The sequence below is a fragment of the Arachis hypogaea genome, chromosome 18 (assembly GCF_003086295.3).
Source record: "Arachis hypogaea cultivar Tifrunner chromosome 18, arahy.Tifrunner.gnm2.J5K5, whole genome shotgun sequence".
Lineage (NCBI taxonomy): Eukaryota > Viridiplantae > Streptophyta > Magnoliopsida > Fabales > Fabaceae > Arachis > Arachis hypogaea.
In genome coordinates this window covers 106760483-106779373 of record NC_092053.1, presented here as the reverse complement: position 1 = coordinate 106779373, position 18891 = coordinate 106760483, and the positions used below count along the sequence as shown (strand labels likewise).

At 38.4% G+C, this 18891-nt stretch overlaps 1 non-coding gene across 1 annotated transcript; it reads left to right on the top strand.

The window, feature by feature from the left end:
• Window positions 1-8151: 8151 nt before the first annotated feature.
• LOC112774966 (small nucleolar RNA R71) lies at window positions 8152-8259 on the top strand. The gene has a single exon (XR_003189419.1). It is a non-coding gene; the product is annotated as a small nucleolar RNA R71 (small nucleolar RNA).
• Window positions 8260-18891: the final 10632 nt, after the last annotated feature.

Here is an 18891-nt window from a genome sequence, read left to right as displayed (position 1 = left end):
TCAGTCTAATTACACTACTACTGAAAAAGAGCTTCTCGCTATTGTTTTTGCTCTGGATAAATTCCAAGAATATTTACTTGGTACTAAGGTAGTAGTGTACTCAGACCATGCAGCTCTAAAGTATTTATTAGCTAAAAAAGAGTCCAAACGAAGGCTAATACGTTGGATACTGTTGCTGCAAGAATTTGATTTAGAAATTAAGGATATGAGTGGTAACCAGAATTTAGTGGCAGACCACTTGAGTCGCCTTGAGAACATTAAGGATGACTCCACTCCTATCAATGATACTTTCCCATTTGATAGCTTGCATGCAGTATCTGAAGTAGTTCCTTGGTATGCACCTGTAGCTAATTATCTAGTTAGCCACACTTTCCCTCCAAATTTTACTAAGCATCAGAGAGACAAGCTGAAAAGCGAGTCTAAATATTATATATGGGATGACCCATACTTGTGGAGGTGTGGTGCTGACCAGGTAATTAGAAAGTGTGTGCCCCAATCAGAATTCCAGTCCATTTTAGAGGCCTGCCACTCTTCTGAGAGTGGAGGACATTTTGGCCCTCAAAGAACAGCTAGAAAAATTTTAGACTGTGGATTCTGGTAGCTTACTCTTTTTAAAGATGCTGCTGAATTTTGTAAATCTTGTTCCCCATGCCAAAGGTTTGGTAATATATCCAAGAGGGATGAGATGCCTCAACGGATTATGCTTTTCTGTGAAATTTTTTATGTTTGGGGCATTGACTTCATGGGTCCATTTCTAAACTCTAATGGTTACCTTTATATACTGTTAGCTGTAGATTATGTCTCTAAATGGGTGGAATCAATTTCTACCCGTACTGATGATTCTAATACTGTTGTTTTCTTTGCTAGAAACCATATAATCTGTCGCTTTGGATCACCACGAGCAATCGTGAGTGATCAAGGCACTCACTTTTGTAACAGGAGACTGACAGGATTACTGAAGAAGCATGGGATTGTTCATAAAAGCAACAGCTTATCATCCCCAAACCAATGGACAAGCAAAAGTGTCTAACAGAGAGATTAAACGTATTCTAGAGAAGATAGTTAAGCCTCATAGGAAAGACTGGAGTGCCAGGCTACAAGATGCACTCTGGGCATATAGAACAGCGTAGAAGACACCCAAAAACAACTTGAAGATCATGAAGAGCACTATGAATGCATGAATTTTTCGAAAAATGCAAGATGAATATGCAATTGACACCAAACTTTCAACTTGACTCAAGACTCAAACAAGAAACATGAAATAGTTATGATTTTTATGATTTTATGATTTTTTTTTGTATTTTCTTTAAAAAAATTTTTTTCGAAAACAAAGGAGAAATTTTTGAAAGATTTTTGAAAAATTTTTGAAAATAAAACAAAAAGAAAATTACCTAATCTGAGCAACAAGATGAACCGTCAGTTGTCCAAACTCAAACAATCCCCGGCAACGGCGCCAAAAACTTGGTGCACGAAATTGTGATCTCAGGAAACGGCGCCAGAAACTCTGTACGCACATCTTAATAAATCGTTTTTCATTCACAACTTCGATACAACTAACCAGCAAGTGCACTGGGTCGTCCAAGTAATAAACCTTACGTGAGTAAAGGTCGATCCCACGGAGATTGTTGGTATGGTCACCTTGTAAATCTCAGTCAGGCGGATATCAAAAGGTTATGGAGTTTTCGAATATTAAATAATAAGTAAACATAAAATAAGGATAGAAATACTTATGTAAATCATTGGTGAGAATTTCAGATAAGCGCATAGAGATGCTTTCGTTCCTCTGAACCTCTGCTTTCCTACTGTCTTCATCCAATCAATCCTACTCCTTTTCATGGCTAGCTTTATGTAAGAACATCACCGTTGTCAATGGCTACTTTTAATCCTCTCTAGAAAATGGTCCGATGCGCTGTCACTGCATGGCTAATCGTCTGGAGGCATCACCCTTGCCAATGGCTGCATCCTATCCTCTTGTGAAAACGGTCCAAATGCTCTGTCACAGCACGGCTAATCATCTGAGGTTCTCGATCATACTGGAATAGGATTCACCCTCCTTTTGCGTCTGTCACTACGCCCAGCACTCGCGAGTTTGAAGTTCGTCACAGTCATTCAATCCCGGAATCCTACTCGGAATACCACAGACAAGGTTTAGACTTTTCGGATTCTCATGAATGCCGCCATCAATCTAGCTTACACCACGAAGATTCTGATTAAGAGATCCAAGAGATACTCATTCAATCGAAGGTAGAACGGAAGTGGTTGTCAGGAACGCGTTCATAGGGAATGATGATGATTGTCACGTTCATCACATTCATGTTGAAGTGCGAATGAATATCTTCGAAGCGGAATAAGTTGAATTGAATAGAAAAATAGTAGTACTTTGCATTAATTCATGAGGAACAGCAGAGCTCCACACCTTAATCTATGGAGTGCAGAAACTCTACCGTTGAAAATACATAAGTGATGAAGGTTCAGGCATGGCCGAGAGGCCAGCCCCCAAAACGTGATCACAGGATCAAAAATACAATCCAGGATTACTAATACAATAGTAAGAAGTCCTATTTATAATAAACTAGTTACTAGGGTTTACAGAAGTAAGTAATTGATGCATAAATCCACTTTCGGGGCCCACTTGGTGTGTGCTTGGGCTGAGCTTGAATGTTACACGTGCAGAGGCTCTTTCTGGAGTTGAACGCCAAGTTGTAACGTATTTCTGGCGTTCAACTCTGGTTTGTGACGTGTTTCTGGCGTTTAACTCCAGACAGCAGCGTTGAACTGGAGTTCAACGCACTTTTACGTCGTCTAAACTCGATCAAAGCATGGACTATTATACATTTCTGGAAAGCCCTGGATGTCTACTTTCCAACGCAATTGGAAGCGCGCCATTTTGAGTTCTATAGCTCCAGAAAATCCAATTTGAGTTTAGGGAGGTCAGAATCCAACAGCATCAGCAGTCCTTCTTCAACCTCTGAATATGATTTTTGCTCAGGTCCCTCAATTTCAGCCAGAAAATACCTAAAATCACAGAAAAACACACAAACTCATAGTAAAGTCCAGAAATATGAATTTAACATAAAAACTAATGAAAATATCCATAAAAGTAACTAGATTCTACTAAAAACATACTAAAAACAATGCCAAAAAGCGTATAAATTATCCGCTCATCACAACACCAAACTTAAATTGTTGCTTGTCCCCAAGCAACTGAAAATCAAATAGGATAAAAATAAGAGAATATACTATAAATTCCAAACTATCAATGAAACATAGCTCCAATTAAATGAGCGGGACTTGTAGCTTTTTGCCTCTTGAATAGTTTTGGCATCTCACTTTATCCATTGAAGTTCAGAATGATTGGCATCTATAGGAACTCAGAGTTCAGATAGTGTTATTGATTCTCCTAGTTCAGTATGATGATTCTTGAACCCAGCTATTTTATAAGTCTTGGCCGTGGCCCTAAGCACTTTGTTTTCCAGTATTACCACCGGATACATAAATGCCACAGACACATAATTGGGTGAACCTTTTCAGATTGTGACTCAGCTTTGCTAAAGTCCCCAATTAGAGGTGTCCAGGGTTCTTAAGCACACTCTTCTTTTGCTTTGGACCTTGACTTTAACCGCTCAGTCTCAAGTTTTCACTTGACACCTTCACGCCACAAGCACATGGTTAGGGACAGCTTGGTTTAGCCGCTTAGGCCAGGATTTTATTCCTTTAGGCCCTCCTATCCACTGATGCTCAAAGCCTTGGGATCCTTTTTATTACCCTTGCCTTTTGGTTTTAAGGGTTACTGGCTTTTTGCTCTTGCCTTTTGGTTTTAAGAGCTTTTGGCTTTTTCTACTTGCTTTTTCTCTCTTTTTTTTTTCTATTTTTTTTGCCATTTTTTTTTGCAAGCTTTGTTCTTTGCTGCTTTTTCTTGCTTCAAGAATCCTTTTTATGATTTTTCAGATTATCAAATAACATGTCTCCTTATCATCATTCTTTCAAGAGCCAACATATTTAACATTCTTAAACAACAACTTCAAAAGACATATGCACTGTTCAAGCATTCATTCAGAAAATAAGAAGCATTGTCACCACATCAATATAATTAAACTAAGTTCAAGGATAAATTTGAAACTCATGTATTTCTTGTTCTTTTGAATTAAAACAGTTTTCATTGAAGAGAGGTGATGGATTCATAGGACATTCATAACTTTAAGACAAAGTTACTAAATACTAATGATCATGTAATGAAGACACAAACATGGATAAGCACTTAACCATAGAGAAAACAAAAAACAGAGAATGTAAGAACAAGGAATGAGTCCACCTTAGTGATGGTGGCGTTTCCTTCTTGAGGAACCAATGATGTCCTTGAGCTCTTCTATGTCTCTTCCTTGTCTTTGTTGCTCCTTCCTCATTGCTTTTTGATCTTCTCTAATTTCATGAAGGATGATGGAGTGCTCTTGATTCCACCCTTAATTGTCCCATGTTGGAACTTAATTCTCCTAGGGAGGTGTTGATTTGCTCCCAATAGTTTTGTGGAGGAAAATGCATTTGAGGCATCTCCGGGATCTCATGGTGATGAGCTTCATGCGTCTCTTTAGATCCATGAATGGGCTCTCTTACTTGCTCCATCCTTTTCTTAGTGATGGGCTTTTCTTCCTCAATAGAAATGTCTCCTTCTATGAAAGCTCCAGCTGAGTAACATAGATGGCAAATAAGATGAGGAAAAGCTAGCCTTGCCCCAGGAGAGGGCTTTTCGGCTATTTTGTAGAGTTCAAGGGAGATGACTTCATGAACTTCTACTTCTTCTCCAATCATGATGCTATGGATCATGATGACCCGATCCACAGTAACTTCAGATCGGTTGCTAGTGGGGATGATGGAGCGTTGGATGAACTCCAACCATCCTCTAGCCACAGGCTTGAGGTCCAGTCTTCTTAGTTGAACCGGCTTGCCTTTGGAGTCAATCTTCCATTGAGCTCCTTTCACACATATGTCCATGAGAACTTGGTCCAACCTTTGATTAAAGTTGACCCTTCTAGTGTAGGGGCGTGCATCTCCTTGCATCATAGGCAAGTTAAACGCCAACCTCACATTTTCCGGACTAAAATCTAAGTATTTCCCCCGAACCATTGTAATATAATTCTTTGGGTTTGGGTTCTTACTTTGATCATGGTTCCTAGTGATCCATGCATTGGCATAGAACTCTTGAACCATTAGGATGCCGACTTGTTGGATGGGGTTTGTTAGAACTTCCCAACCTCTTCTTTGGATTTCATGTCGGATCTCCGGATACTCATTTCTCTTGAGCTTGAAAGGGACCTCGGGGATCACCTTCTTCTTGGCCACAACATCATGGAAGTGGTCTTGATGAGCTTTGGAGATGAATCTTTCCATCTCCCATGACTCGGAGGTGGAAGCTTTTGTCTTCCCTTTCCCTTTTCTAGAGGATTCTCCGGTCTTGGGTGCCATCAATGGTAATGGAAAAACAAAAAGCTTATGCTTTTACCACACCAAACTTAGAATATTGCTCGCCCTCGAGCAAGAGAAGAAAGAATAGATGAAGAAGAAGAAGAAAATATGGAGGAGAGGGGGAGGGGTGTATTCGGCCAAGAAGAGAAGAGAGGGTTGTGTTGTGTGAAAATGAGGAAGAATGGAGGGCTATATATAGGGAAGGGAGGGGGGTAAGGTTCGGCCATATAGGGTGAGTTTGGGTGGGAAATTGATTTTGAATTTTGAAGGTAGGTGGAGTTTATGAGGTAGGTTTATGGGGAAGAGTGGATGGATGTGAGTTGTGAAGTGGTGATAGGGAAGAGAGATTGAGGTGATTGGTGAAGAGTTTTGGGGAAGAGTGTTTATGGGATTGTGTGAAAGAGGGGTGAGAAGAAGTGAGTGGAGGTAGGTGGGGATCCTGTGGGGTCCACAGATCCTGAGGTGATCCTGTGGGGTCCACAGATCCTGAGGTGTTCAAGGATTTACAACCTTTCACCAAATTAGGCATGCAAAATGCCCTTGCACACAACTCTGGGCGTTCAGTGCCAGATTGGTGCTTGTTCTGGGCGTTGAACGCCCATTTGTTGCCCATTTCTGGCGTTGAATGCCGGAACCATGCTTGTTCTGGGCGTTCAGCGCCAGCTCTTCTCCAGGGTGCAATTCTGGCGTTCAAACGCCCAGATGCTGCCCATTATGGGCGTTCAGCGCCAGAACCATGCTCTGTTCTGGCGTTGAACGCCAGCCAGATGCTTATTACTGGCGTTTAAACGCCAGTGAGATCCTCCTCCAGGGTGTGATTTTTCTTCTGCTATTTTTTATTCCGTTTTCAATTTTTATATTTATTTTATGACTCCACATGATCATGAACCTAATAAAACATGAAAGAACAAGAAAAATAAAATTAGATAAAAATTTGGTTGCCTCCCAACAAGCGCTTCTTTAATGTCAATAGCTTGACAGTGGGTTCTCATGGAGCCTCACAGATGTTTAGAGCATTGTTGAGACTTCCCAACACCAAACTTAGAGTTTGGATATGGAAGTTCAATACCAAACTTAGGGTTTGGTTGTGGCCTCTCAACACCAAACTTAGAGTTTGACTGTGGGGGGCTCTGGTTGACTCTGTTTTGAGAGAAGCTTTTTATGCTTCCTCTCCATGGGTACAGAGAGAGATCCTTGAGTTTTAAACACAAGGTTGTCCTTATTTAATTGAAGGATCAATTCTCCTCTGTCCACATCAATCACAGCTCTTGCTGTGGCTAGGAAGGGTCTTCCAAGAATGATGGATTCATCCTCATCCTTCCCAGTATCCAGGATTATGAAATCAGCAAGGATGTAAAGGTCTTTAACCTTTACTAACATGTCCTCTACTTGTCCATAAGCTATTTTCATGGATTTGTCTGCCATTTCTAGTGAGAAATTGGCTTCCTGTACCTCAAGGGTTCTTAGTTTCTCCATTACAGAGAGTGGCATGAGATTTATTCCTGACTCAAGGTCACACAGAGCCTTCTCAAAGGTCATGGTGCCTATGGTACAAGGTATTACAAACTTTCCAGGATCCTGTTTCTTCTGAGGCAATGTCAGTTGATCCAGATCACTCAGTTCATTAGTGAACAAGGGAGGTTCATCTTCCCAAGTCACAATACCAAATAATTTGGCATTCAGCTTCATGATTGCACCAAGGTATTTGGTAACTTGCTCTTCAGTAACATCCTCATTCTCTTCAGAAGATGAATACTCATCAGAGCTCATGAATGGCATACGGAGGTTCAATGGAATCTCTATGGTCTCTAGATGAGCCTCAGATTCCTTTGGTTCCTCAGAGGGAAACTCCTTATTGATCACTGGACGTCCCAGGAGGTCTTCCTCACTGGGATTTACGTCCTCTCCTTCCCTTACAAGTTCGGCCATGGTGATTAATTCAATGGCCTTGCACTCTCCTTTTGGATTTTCTTCTGTATTGCTCGGGAGAGTACTAGGAGGGATTTCAATGATCCTTTTACTCAGCTGGCCCACTTGTGCTTCCAAATTTCTAATGGAGGACCTTGTTTCATTCATGAAACTTACAGTGGCCTTAGATAGATCAGAGACTAAGTTTGCTAAATTAGAGGTATTTTGTTCAGAGTTCTCTATCTGTTGCTAAGTGGATGATGGAAAAGATTTACTATTGTTAAACCTATTTCTTCCACCATTATTAAAGCCTTGTTGAGGCTTTTGTTGATCCTTCTATGAGAGATTTGGGTGATTTCTCCATGAGGGGTTATAAGTGTTTCCATAAGGTTCACCTAAGTAATTTGCCTCTGCTATTGCAGGGTTCTCAAGATCATAAGCTTCTTCTTCAGAAGATGCCTCTTGAGTACTGTTGGATGCAGCTTGCATTCCATTCAGACTCTGAGAAATCATATTGACTTGTTGAGTCACTATTTTGTTCTGAGCCAATATGGCATTCAGAGTATCAATTTCAAGAAATCCCTTCTTCATAGGCATCCCATTACTCACAGGATTCCTCTCAGAAGTGTACATGAACTGCTTATTAGCAACCATGTCAAAGAGTTCTTGAGCTTCTGCAGGTGTTTTCTTTAGGTGAATGGATCCACCTGCAGAAGTATCCAATGACATCTTAGCTAATTCAGACAGACCATCATAGAATATATCCAGGATGGTCCATTCTAAAAGCATGTCAGAAGGACACTTTTTGGTCAGTTCCTTGTATCTCTCCCAAGCTTCATAGAGGGATTTACCTTCTTTCTGTCTGAAGGTTTGAACATCCACTCTAAGCTTGCTCAGCTTTTGAGGAGGAAAGAACTTGGCTAAGAAAGCCTTGACCAGCTTATCCCAAGAGTTCAGGCTATCTTTAGGTTGAGAATCCAACCACACTCTAGCTCTGTCTCTTACAGCAAAAGGGAAAAGCATGAGCCTGTAGACTTCAGCATCTACTCCATTAGTCTTAACAGTATCACATATCTGCAAGAATTCAATTAAGAACTGAAAAGGATCTTCAGATGGAAGTCCATGAAACTTGCAGTTCTGGTGCATCAGAGAAACTAATTGAGGTTTTAGCTGAAAATTGTTTGCTCCAATGGCAGGAATGGAGATGCTTCTTCCATGTAAATTGGAATTAGGTGCAGTAAAGTCACCAAGCATCCTCCTTCCATTATTATTATTTTCGGCTGCTATCTCCTCTTCTTGTTCGAAAATTTCTGAAAGGTGCTTGCTGGATTGTTGTAATTTAGCTTCTCTTAGTTTCCTCTTCAGAGTCCTTTCAGGTTCTGGATCTGCTTCAACAAGAATGTTCTTGTCTTTGCTCCTGCTCATATAAAAAAGAGGGACAAAAAAATAATAATAATAGGGGTCCTTTTTACCACAGTATAGAGGTCCCTGTGTGAGTAGAAGAAAAGAAGAAGAAAAAATTCGAACACAGATGGAAGAGGGGGTTCGAATTTGGGTGAGATGAAGTGTTAGTAGATGAATAAATAAATGGAAGGAGATAAGAGAGAGAGAGAATTTTCAAAAATAATTTTTGAAAAAGAGTTAGTGATTTTCGAAATTAGTTTTTGAAAAAGGTTAGTAATTTTCGAAAATTAAAATTAACAATTAAAATAATTAGTTAATTAAAAAGAATTTTTTTGAAAAAGAGGGAAGACATTTTCGAAAATTAGAGAGAGAGAGTTAGTTAGGTAGTTTTGAAAAAGATGAGAAACAAACAAAAAGTTAGTTAGTTAGTTGAAACAAACTTGAAAATCAATTTTGAAAAGATAAGAAGATAAGAAGTTAGAAAGGATATTTTGAAATCAAATTTTTGAAAAAGATAAGATAAGAAGATATTTTTGAAAAGATATGATTGAAATTAGTTTTGAAAAATATTTGATTTTTAAAATCACAATTAATGACTTGATTCACAAGAAATCACAAAACATGATTCTAGAACTTAAAGTTTGAATCTTTCTTAACAAGTAAGTAACAAACTTGAAATTTTTGAATCAAAACATTAATTGATGATGTTATTTTCGAAAATTATGTGATAAAGATAAGAAAAAGATTTTTGAAAAATATTTTTGAAATTTTCGAAAATAACTAAGAAAAATGAAAAAGATTTGATTTTTGAAAAAGATTTTGAAAAAGATAAGATTTTTAAATTGAAAATTTGACTTGACTCATAAGAAACAACTAAATTTTAAAAAGTTTTGAAAAAGTCAAATCTAATTTTCAAAATTTTAAGAGAGAAAAAGGGGAAGATATAATTTTTTTTTATTTTTGAAAATTTTTTATGATGAGAGAGAAAAACATGAAAAAGACTCAATGCATGAAAATTTTGGATCAAAACAATGAATGCATGCAAGAATGCTATGAATGTCAAGATGAACACCAAGAACACTTTGAATGTCAAGATGAACATCAAGAACTTATTTTTGAAAAATTTTTAATGCAAAGAAAACATGCAAGACACCAAACTTAAAAATTTTTCATGTATAGACACTATGAATGCAAGAATGCATATGAAAAACAAGAAAAGACACAAAACATAAAAACATCAAGATCAAACAAGAAGACTTACCAAAAACAACTTGAAGATCATGAAGAACACTATGAATGCATGAATTTTTCGAAAAATGCAAGATGAATATGCAATTGACACCAAACTTTCAACTTGACTCAAGACTCAAACAAGAAACATGAAATATTTTTGATTTTTATGATTTTATGATTTTTTTTTAGTATTTTCTTTAAAATTTTTTTTTTCAAAAACAAAGGAGAAATTTTTGAAAGATTTTTGAAAAATTTTTGAAAATAAAACAAAAAGAAAATTACCTAATCTGAGCAACAAGATGAATCGTCAGTTGTCCAAACTCGAACAATCCCCAGCAACGGCGCCAAAAACTTGGTGCACGAAATTGTGATCTCAGGCAATGGCGCCAGAAACTCTGTACGCACGTCTTAATAAATCATTTTTCATTCACAACTTCGATACAACTAACCAGCAAGTGCACTGGGTCGTCCAAGTAATAAACCTTACGTGAGTAAGGGTCGATCTCACGGAGATTGTTGGTATGAAGTAAGCTATGGTCACCTTGTAAATCTCAGTCAGGCGGATATCAAAAGGTTATGGAGTTTTCGAATATTAAATAATAAGTAAACATAAAATAAGGATAGAAATACTTATGTAAATCATTGGTGAGAATTTCAGATAAGTGCATAGAGATGCTTTCGTTCTTCTGAACCTCTGCTTTCCTGGTGTCTTCATCCAATCAATCCTACTCCTTTCCATGGCTGGCTTTATGTAAGGACATCACCGTTGTCAATGGCTACTTTTAATCCTCTCTGGAAAATGGTCCGATGCGCTGTCACTGCATGGCTAATCGTCTGGAGGCATCACCCTTGCCAATGGCTGCATCCTATCCTCTTGTGAAAAAGGTCCAAATGCTCTATCACAGCACGGCTAATCATCTGAGGTTCTCGATCATACTGGAATAGGATTCACCCTCCTTTTGCGTCTGTCACTACGCCCAGCACTCGCGAGTTTGAAGTTCGTCACAGTCATTCAATCCCGGAATCCTACTCGGAATACCACAGACAAGGTTTAGACTTTCCGGATTCTCATGAATGCCGCCATCAATCTAGCTTACACCACGAAGATTCTGATTAAGAGATCCAAGAGATACTCATTCAATCGAAGGTAGAACGGAAGTGGTTGTCAGGCACGCGTTCATAGGAAATGATGATGATTGTCACGTTCATCACATTCATGTTGAAGTGTGAATGAATATCTTAGAAGCGGAATAAGTTGAATTGAATAGAAAAACAGTAGTACTTTGCATTAATTCATGAGGAACAGCAGAGCTCCACACCTTAATCTATGGAGTGCAGAAACTCTACCGTTGAAAATACATAAGTGATGAAGGTTCAGGCATGGCCGAGAGGCCAGCCCCCAAAACGTGATCACAGGATCAAAAATACAATCCAGGATTACTAATACAATAGTAAGAAGTCCTATTTATAATAAACTAGTTACTAGGGTTTACAGAAGTAAGTAATTGATGCATAAATCCACTTCCGGGGCCCACTTGGTGTGTGCTTGGGCTGAGCTTGAATGTTACACGTGCAGAGGCTCTTTCTGGAGTTGAACGCCAGGTTGTAACGTATTTCTGGCGTTCAACTCTGGTTTGTGACGTGTTTCTAGCGTTTAACTCCAGACAGCAGCATAGAACTACCGTTCAACGCCCTTTTACGTCGTCTAAACTCGATCAAAGTATGGACTATTATACATTGATGGAAAGCCCTAGATGGCTACTTTCCAACGCAATTAGAAGCGCGCCATTTTGAGTTCTGTAGCTCCAGAAAATCCACTTTGAGTGCAGGGAGGTCAGAATCCAACAGCATCAGCAGTCCTTCTTCAACCTCTGAATCTGATTTTTGCTCAGGTCCCTCAATTTCAGCCAGAAAATACCTGAAATCATAGAAAAATACACAAACTCATAGTAAAGTCCAGAAATGTGAATTTAACATAAAAACTAATGAAAACATCCCTAAAAGTAACTAGATTCTACTAAAAAAATGCTAAAAACAATGCCAAAAAGCGTATAAATTATCCGCTCATCATTCGCCTAGAAGCATATAACAACTCCAGGCGATACAAGAAGAAGATGAAGGCTATCCATGACAAGCACATAAAAAGGAGAGAATTCAGACCAGAGGAGTTAGGTCTTCTTTATAACTCCAGACTGAGGCTTATGCCAGGCAAACTAAGAGCAAGATGGGAAGGTCCCTACAGAGTAGAAAAGGCAGAGCCATACAGAGTTTTTCACCTGCGTCATCCTTCTAGCTCCAAATTTATCAAGGTCAATGGACATCGCCTAAAGCTTTATCATGGAGAGAATATTAAGGATCACAAAGAACTAGAAGTCTTCCTTATGGAAGACCCACCAACAGAAGCAGAATGAGCTTGAAGATCGTCCAACTTAAAGACGTAAAAGCAAAGTGCTAGGTGGGAGATAACCCACCATGGTATGATCGTTCTGTTTTAGTCTTAGTTTTATTTTACTTTATTCTATTTTAATGACTCTTCTTATAATCTCTGCATATAGTCTGCATTTGCATTTGCATTCTGCATAAAAAAAAAGAAAAAGCACGCGACGCGTTCGCATCATAAGTAAAAAGGTATATGGCAGAGAGTTATGATGGAGTGGGGCTGGAATGGTGCTGGAAGCACAAGCCCTATCACGCAAACATGTGCCCCACGTGTCTGCATCATTTTTCAAAAAGAGGCCATTCTCGCGTGCGCGTCACCCACGCGCACGCGTCACTCTGAATTTTGGCAATGAGAGTATGAAACAGAGAGTTGTGCGTATGCGAGGCTGCTCTCGCGCCAATGGCACAGTTCATTTCACGCGAACGCGTGACCCACGCATCCGCGTCACATGCGACACATAGTTTTACTATGTCAGCGCCAGATATCTTATCTTTTCTGTCCCAATCCTAATTTTACTTCTCCCTTCTTATTTCTTTCTTCTTCCTCCTTTCTTCTTTATTCCTTCTTACTTTTTAATTTCTCCCTCCCCCCTTCTTTTTCACATCCATTATCAAGGTTCTTTTCTTTTCTTCTTCCCTTTTTACTTTTCCATTATTATTTTTATTTCTTATTTTCTTCTTCTTTTTCTTCTTACTTTCATTATCTATGTCTTCTTTTTCTTTCTTTTTCTTTTTGCATCCTTTTTAATTGGTGTTATAAATTTATTTGGGTAATTATTTTCTTCTATATTTTTTGCTTGTGAGTTATTAAGGAATTATTTGACAATTATCAATAATTATTTTCGGATTGTTTGCATGTTTAAATTCAATACTTTCCATAACATATTTACCATGCATGCTAAGTGTTTGTGAAAAAGTCCATATGGCATTGTGCATATTTAATTATTCTTTTCTTCTACTCTAATGCCTGCTTTTCAGAAAACCCCTTTTTATATATTATTGATTGAATATAATTGTCAATACAAACAGATTGTCAGTTTAAAAGAGTTGATAATCAAATTGGGCATTTAATGCTTGATCTATGCTACTCATGCCTTTGCCAGCATGCCAATAAACATCTTGCACCTACTTGCCACACCATGCACTTGCTATATTTCCGTTGATGAACTTCTCACATGTAGTCGCGATCATGTGTTAACGACATCCTTCTTTACCGTGCATTGATTATCACTTATACCATCCTCTTCCTTGCTCAAACCCTTAGCATTAAAAGTTACTTTCCTTTTCCTTTTTCAGGATGGCTACCAAGAAAGGTAAAGAGAAAGCTACTCCTAAACCACCAGCAAGGAAAGGAATAAAAAGAATACTAACTGCGGAGCCATCTTCAACAGCATTAAAGCCCTCAACAAAAAGAATCAAGAGGATCATCAAAGTTGATGAAAAAGAGAAAGCCTTTCCAGCAAAGGACACTGCGCGGTTCACTAACCGCTACTGTGAGCAGATGTTCCCTATCCTGGCTGAGAGGAATTATAATAATGAATACCTTCTCATCCTCCTGACCAACATTGTTGAATTTGTTGAGCCCCGAATTGAACGAAGACAATGGGAATTCCTACGGAGACAGCCACGACAGGTTAACCTTTCATGGATAGTTGAATTCTACTCCAATTTTCACATGCCAACTATGCAGTCTGTCTATGTCCGTCAGAAGAAAGTCCCCATAACCGAAGAGGCCATTCAGCGAGCTTTAGATCTTCCCCCTGCTCCAGAAGGATTGGACGCATTCCAAAAAGCCTCTTTCAAACACCAGACATACCAATTTGACTGGGACGCCGTTCTCAGAGTTATAGCACAACCTGGCAGCAAATGGATCTATGGATACCATCGATCCTGACCTAAGAGCATATTGGCTTCAGCACTCAACTTGGAGGCTCAAGTATGGGCACAGATCATGTCCCATTACGTCTTTTCGAGCACTCACGAGTCTTCCTTCACTGCAGATATGGTTGTTTTACTCTGGTGTATCCTTACAGACCAGCCTCTCAATTTATCGAGACACATCCGGAATGCTATGGGACACGTACAGATTGCGGGCAACCTACCTTTTACCGCCTTGGTTTCAGATCTAGTCTCAGCAGCCGGAGTCTCCTACAGAGCTAGGGACATCAAGGCCATACTTCCACAGGATGATCAGTACGTCCCTAACGGGAAGTACATCAGACCTTCAGCAGCAACTATCAATCGAAGCACAGAACCAGCCAAAGATATCCCTTCTCCTACCACATCACAAGCACCTTCAACAAACCAACTACTCCATCAGATAATTGAAAAATTGGACCGGCTTGACCGGCAAGGAAAGCAAAGAGAGTGCCGAAACAAGCGCAGATTTACATACCTCAAGGAGCTACTTGTTGGTAACCACCCACCTGAAGAAGACCCAGACACCCCGGACTCCACTTCATTTACCAGCACAGGGAGCCATGACGGTTCCGATTGTGGAGATGCTGCTACCAGCCCCCCTTTATTCCTGACTGATGGCACCGAGGACGGTGCCAAGCTTTAAATGTGGGGAGGTCGGTCAGTACCTGACTTCTGGAGGTAACTGCTCTTTCTTAACACTAATAAATTAGTAATTTTTCTTTTATTAGAATAGGATAGATAACATAGTAATAGGTTATTTGCATGCATGTTCTATTTGGTTGAAAATAATATGTTTCTTTTTAAGACCATATTTTTGAAAATTTCACTAATTTAAATAAAATTTTTTTATGTTAAACTTGTTTGAAGATTGTATTTGGAACCTAGTTTAAAGCTAAGAACACACAACCCATGAGACTTGAGCTTAATTACATGGTTACACTATTTAACCATAAATTTTTTTTTATTCTTGTGTGTTTGCTTCTCTATGATTGTAATCTATATTTTGTTCCATCCTATATGTCCAATGTTTAATGTGTTATATGCATGCATATGATTGAGGCCATTATTTTAATAGCTCACTTATCCCAAATAGCCTACCCTTCTATTTACCTTTGTTAGCCACTTTGAGCCTTTTTATCCCCTTGTTCTATATTTTACCACATCACTAGTCTTAAGCAGAAAAACAATTAAAAACCCCAATTGAATCTTTGGTTAGCTTAAGATAGAGATTGTGTGTCAATTAAGCGTGGAAAAACTGTGGGAACATGGGTTAACAAGGGAATGTGTTATGTTTTTACATTGATGAATTAATTGGGAATTTGGGTATCTACTCATATGAAACTAGAAAAATTAAAAATCCATGTGCATTGATAATGTTATGTTTATTTTTATGCTTCAAAAAATATTTTTTAAGTAATTAAATAAATGAATAAGGGGACAAAATTACCCCAATATTAAGTTGGGTAAAGTATACTTTTTGTCCCTGAAGTTTGACAAAAGTTTTAAAAATATCCCTAAGTTTTATTTTGTTTCAATTTTGTCCCAAAAGTTTTCGATTTGCATTAAATATACCCTTGGCGGCTAATTTTTCAAAAAATTTAAGACCAATTCAACAACAATTTCATAAGAACAACCCTCAACACAAGCAAATTAAGCATCATTTTCATGCATTATTGTTAGATTAGTCTTAAATTTTTTGAAAATTTAGCCATCGAAGGTATATTTGATGCAAATCGAATACTTTGGGGACAAAATTAAAACAAAATAAAACTTAAGGATATTTTTGAAATTTTTGCCAAACTTCAGGGACAAAAAATATACTTTACCCTATTAAGTTTAATGAAAAATCAATGCATGTGTGATACAAAGTTAAGAGAAAAGTTGAGGCATGAGTATGTAATACAAAAGTGGGAAAATTTTGGGTAGCTAGGCATGATTTAAGAAGAATGTAGAGTATGTATAGGTAAGAGCTTAGGATAATCAAGGATTCAATTTATAGCTCACTTAGCCATATATATACCCTCACCTTTACCTTAGCCCCATTACAACCTTGAAAAGACCTCATGATGTTTGCATTGTGATGAGCGAATAATTTATACGCTTTTTGGCATTGTTTTTAGTATGTTTTTAGTATGATCTAGTTACTTTTAGGGATGTTTTTATTAGTTTTTATGTTAAATTCACATTTCTAGACTTTACTATGAGTTTATGTGTTTTTCTGTAATTTCAGGTATTTTCGGGCTGAAATTGAGGGACTTGAGCAAAAATCAGATTCAGAGGTTGAAGAAGGACTGCTGATGCTGTTGGATTCTGACCTTCCTGCACTCAAAGTAGATTTTCTGGAGCTACGGAACTCAAAATGGCGCGCTTCCAATTGTGTTGGAAAGTAGACATCCAGGGCTTTCCAGCAATATATAATAGTCCATACTTTGGTCGAGTTTAGACGACGTAAAAGGGCTTTGAACGCCAGTTCTACGCTGCAGTCTGGAGTTAAACGCCAGAAACACGTCACGAACCAGAGTTGAACGCCAAAAACACGTTACAACTTGGCGTTCAACTCCAGAAAGAGCCTCTGCACGTGTAACATTTAAGCTCAGCCCAAGCACACACCAAGTGGGCCCCGGAAGTGGATTTATGCATCAATTACTTACTTCTGTAAACCCTAGTAGCTAGTTTAGTATAAATAGGACTTTTTACTATTGTATTTTGATCTTTGGAAGATCCTGGATTGTATTTTTGATCCTGTGATAACGTCTTGGGGGCTGGCCATTCGGCCATGCCTGAACCTTTCACTTATGTATTTTCAACGGTAGAGTTTCTACACTTCATAGATTAAGGTGTGGAGCTCTGCTGTTCCTCATGATTTAATGCAAAGTACTACTGTTTTTCTATTCAATTCAACTTATTCCGCTTCTAAGATATCCATTCGTTCCCAAGAACATGATGAATGTGATGATTATGTGACGCTCATCATCATTCTCACTTATGAACGCGTGCCTGAAAAACACTTCCGTTCTACATGCAAACAAGCTAGAATGAGTATCTCTTAGATATCTAATACAGAGGACCGAGTCCGAGTTATTAGTATCTTTGTGGTATAAGTTAGAACCCATGGATGGCCATTCCTGAGATCCGGAAAGTCTAAACCTTGTCTGTGGTATTCAGAGTAGGATCTGGGAAGGGATGGCTGTGACGATCTTCAAACTCGCGAGTGCTGGGCGTAGTGACAGACGCAAAAGGAGGGTGAATCCTATTCCAGTATGATCGAGAACCTCAGATGATTAGCCGTGCCGTGACAGAGCATTTGGACCTTTTTCACAAGAGGATGGGATGTAGCCATTGACAACGGTGATGCCCTTACAGAAAGCTTGCCATGGAAAGGAGTAAGACTGATTGGATGAAGACAGCAAGAAAGCAGAGGTTCAGAGGAACAAACGCATCTCTATACGCTTATCTGAAATTCTAACCAATGAATTACATAAGTATTTCTATCTTTATTTTCTTTTTATTTATTTATTTATTTTCGAAAACTCCATAACTCTTTGATATCCGCCTGACTGAGATTTACAAGGTGACCATAGCTTGCTTCATACCAACAATCTCCGTGGGATCGACCCTTACTCACGTAAGGTTTTATTACTTGGACGACCCAGTGCACTTGCTGGTTAGTTGTGCGAAGTTGTGAAGTTATGCTTGGACCATGGTATTGTGCACCAATTATTGGCGCCATTGCCAGGGAGAGAACGAACAACAAATTTTACAACCTCAGAGTAACAATTTTGCATACCCAAGTTTTTGGCGCTGTTGCCGGGGATTGTTCGAGTTTGGACAACTGACGGTTCATCGTGTTGCTCAGATTAGGTAATTTTCTTTTTGTTTTATTTTCAAAAACTTTTCAAAAAAAAATCTTTCAAAAATTTCTCATCTGTTTTCGAAAATTATTCTAAAATTTTTTAAGAATGAATTCTAGTGTTTCATGAAGCATGTTGAAGCCTGATTGGCTGTAAAGCCATGTCTAAATTCATTTGGACTGGGGCTTCCAACCCAACATTATCAAGAGCAAGCTAGTTGTTGCTAATCCACCTGCTGTTGTTCCTGATCCACCTGATTTATATGCTAAAGCTTGACTGGCTATTAAGCCATGTCTAACCCTCAGATTGGAGCTTTAGACTAAGAGTGCAAGATTCCTGGAATTCATATAAAAAAAATTTGGAATCCTTATTTTTCTTTTTCACAAATAATTTTCGAAAAATACAAAAAAATCATAAAATAAAAAAAAATCAAAAAAATATTTTGTGTTTCTTGTTTGAGTCTTGAGTCAATTTCAAGTTTGGTGTCAATTGCAATTTTTCTAAAAATTCTTTGTATTTTTTTCGAAAATTCATGCATTCATAGTGTTCTTCATGATCTTCAAGTTGTTCTTGGCCAGTCTTCTTGTTTGATCTTCATATTTTCTTGTTTTGTGTCTTTTCTTGTTTTTCATGTGTATTTTTGCATTCATAGTGTCTGAACATGAAAGATTTCTAA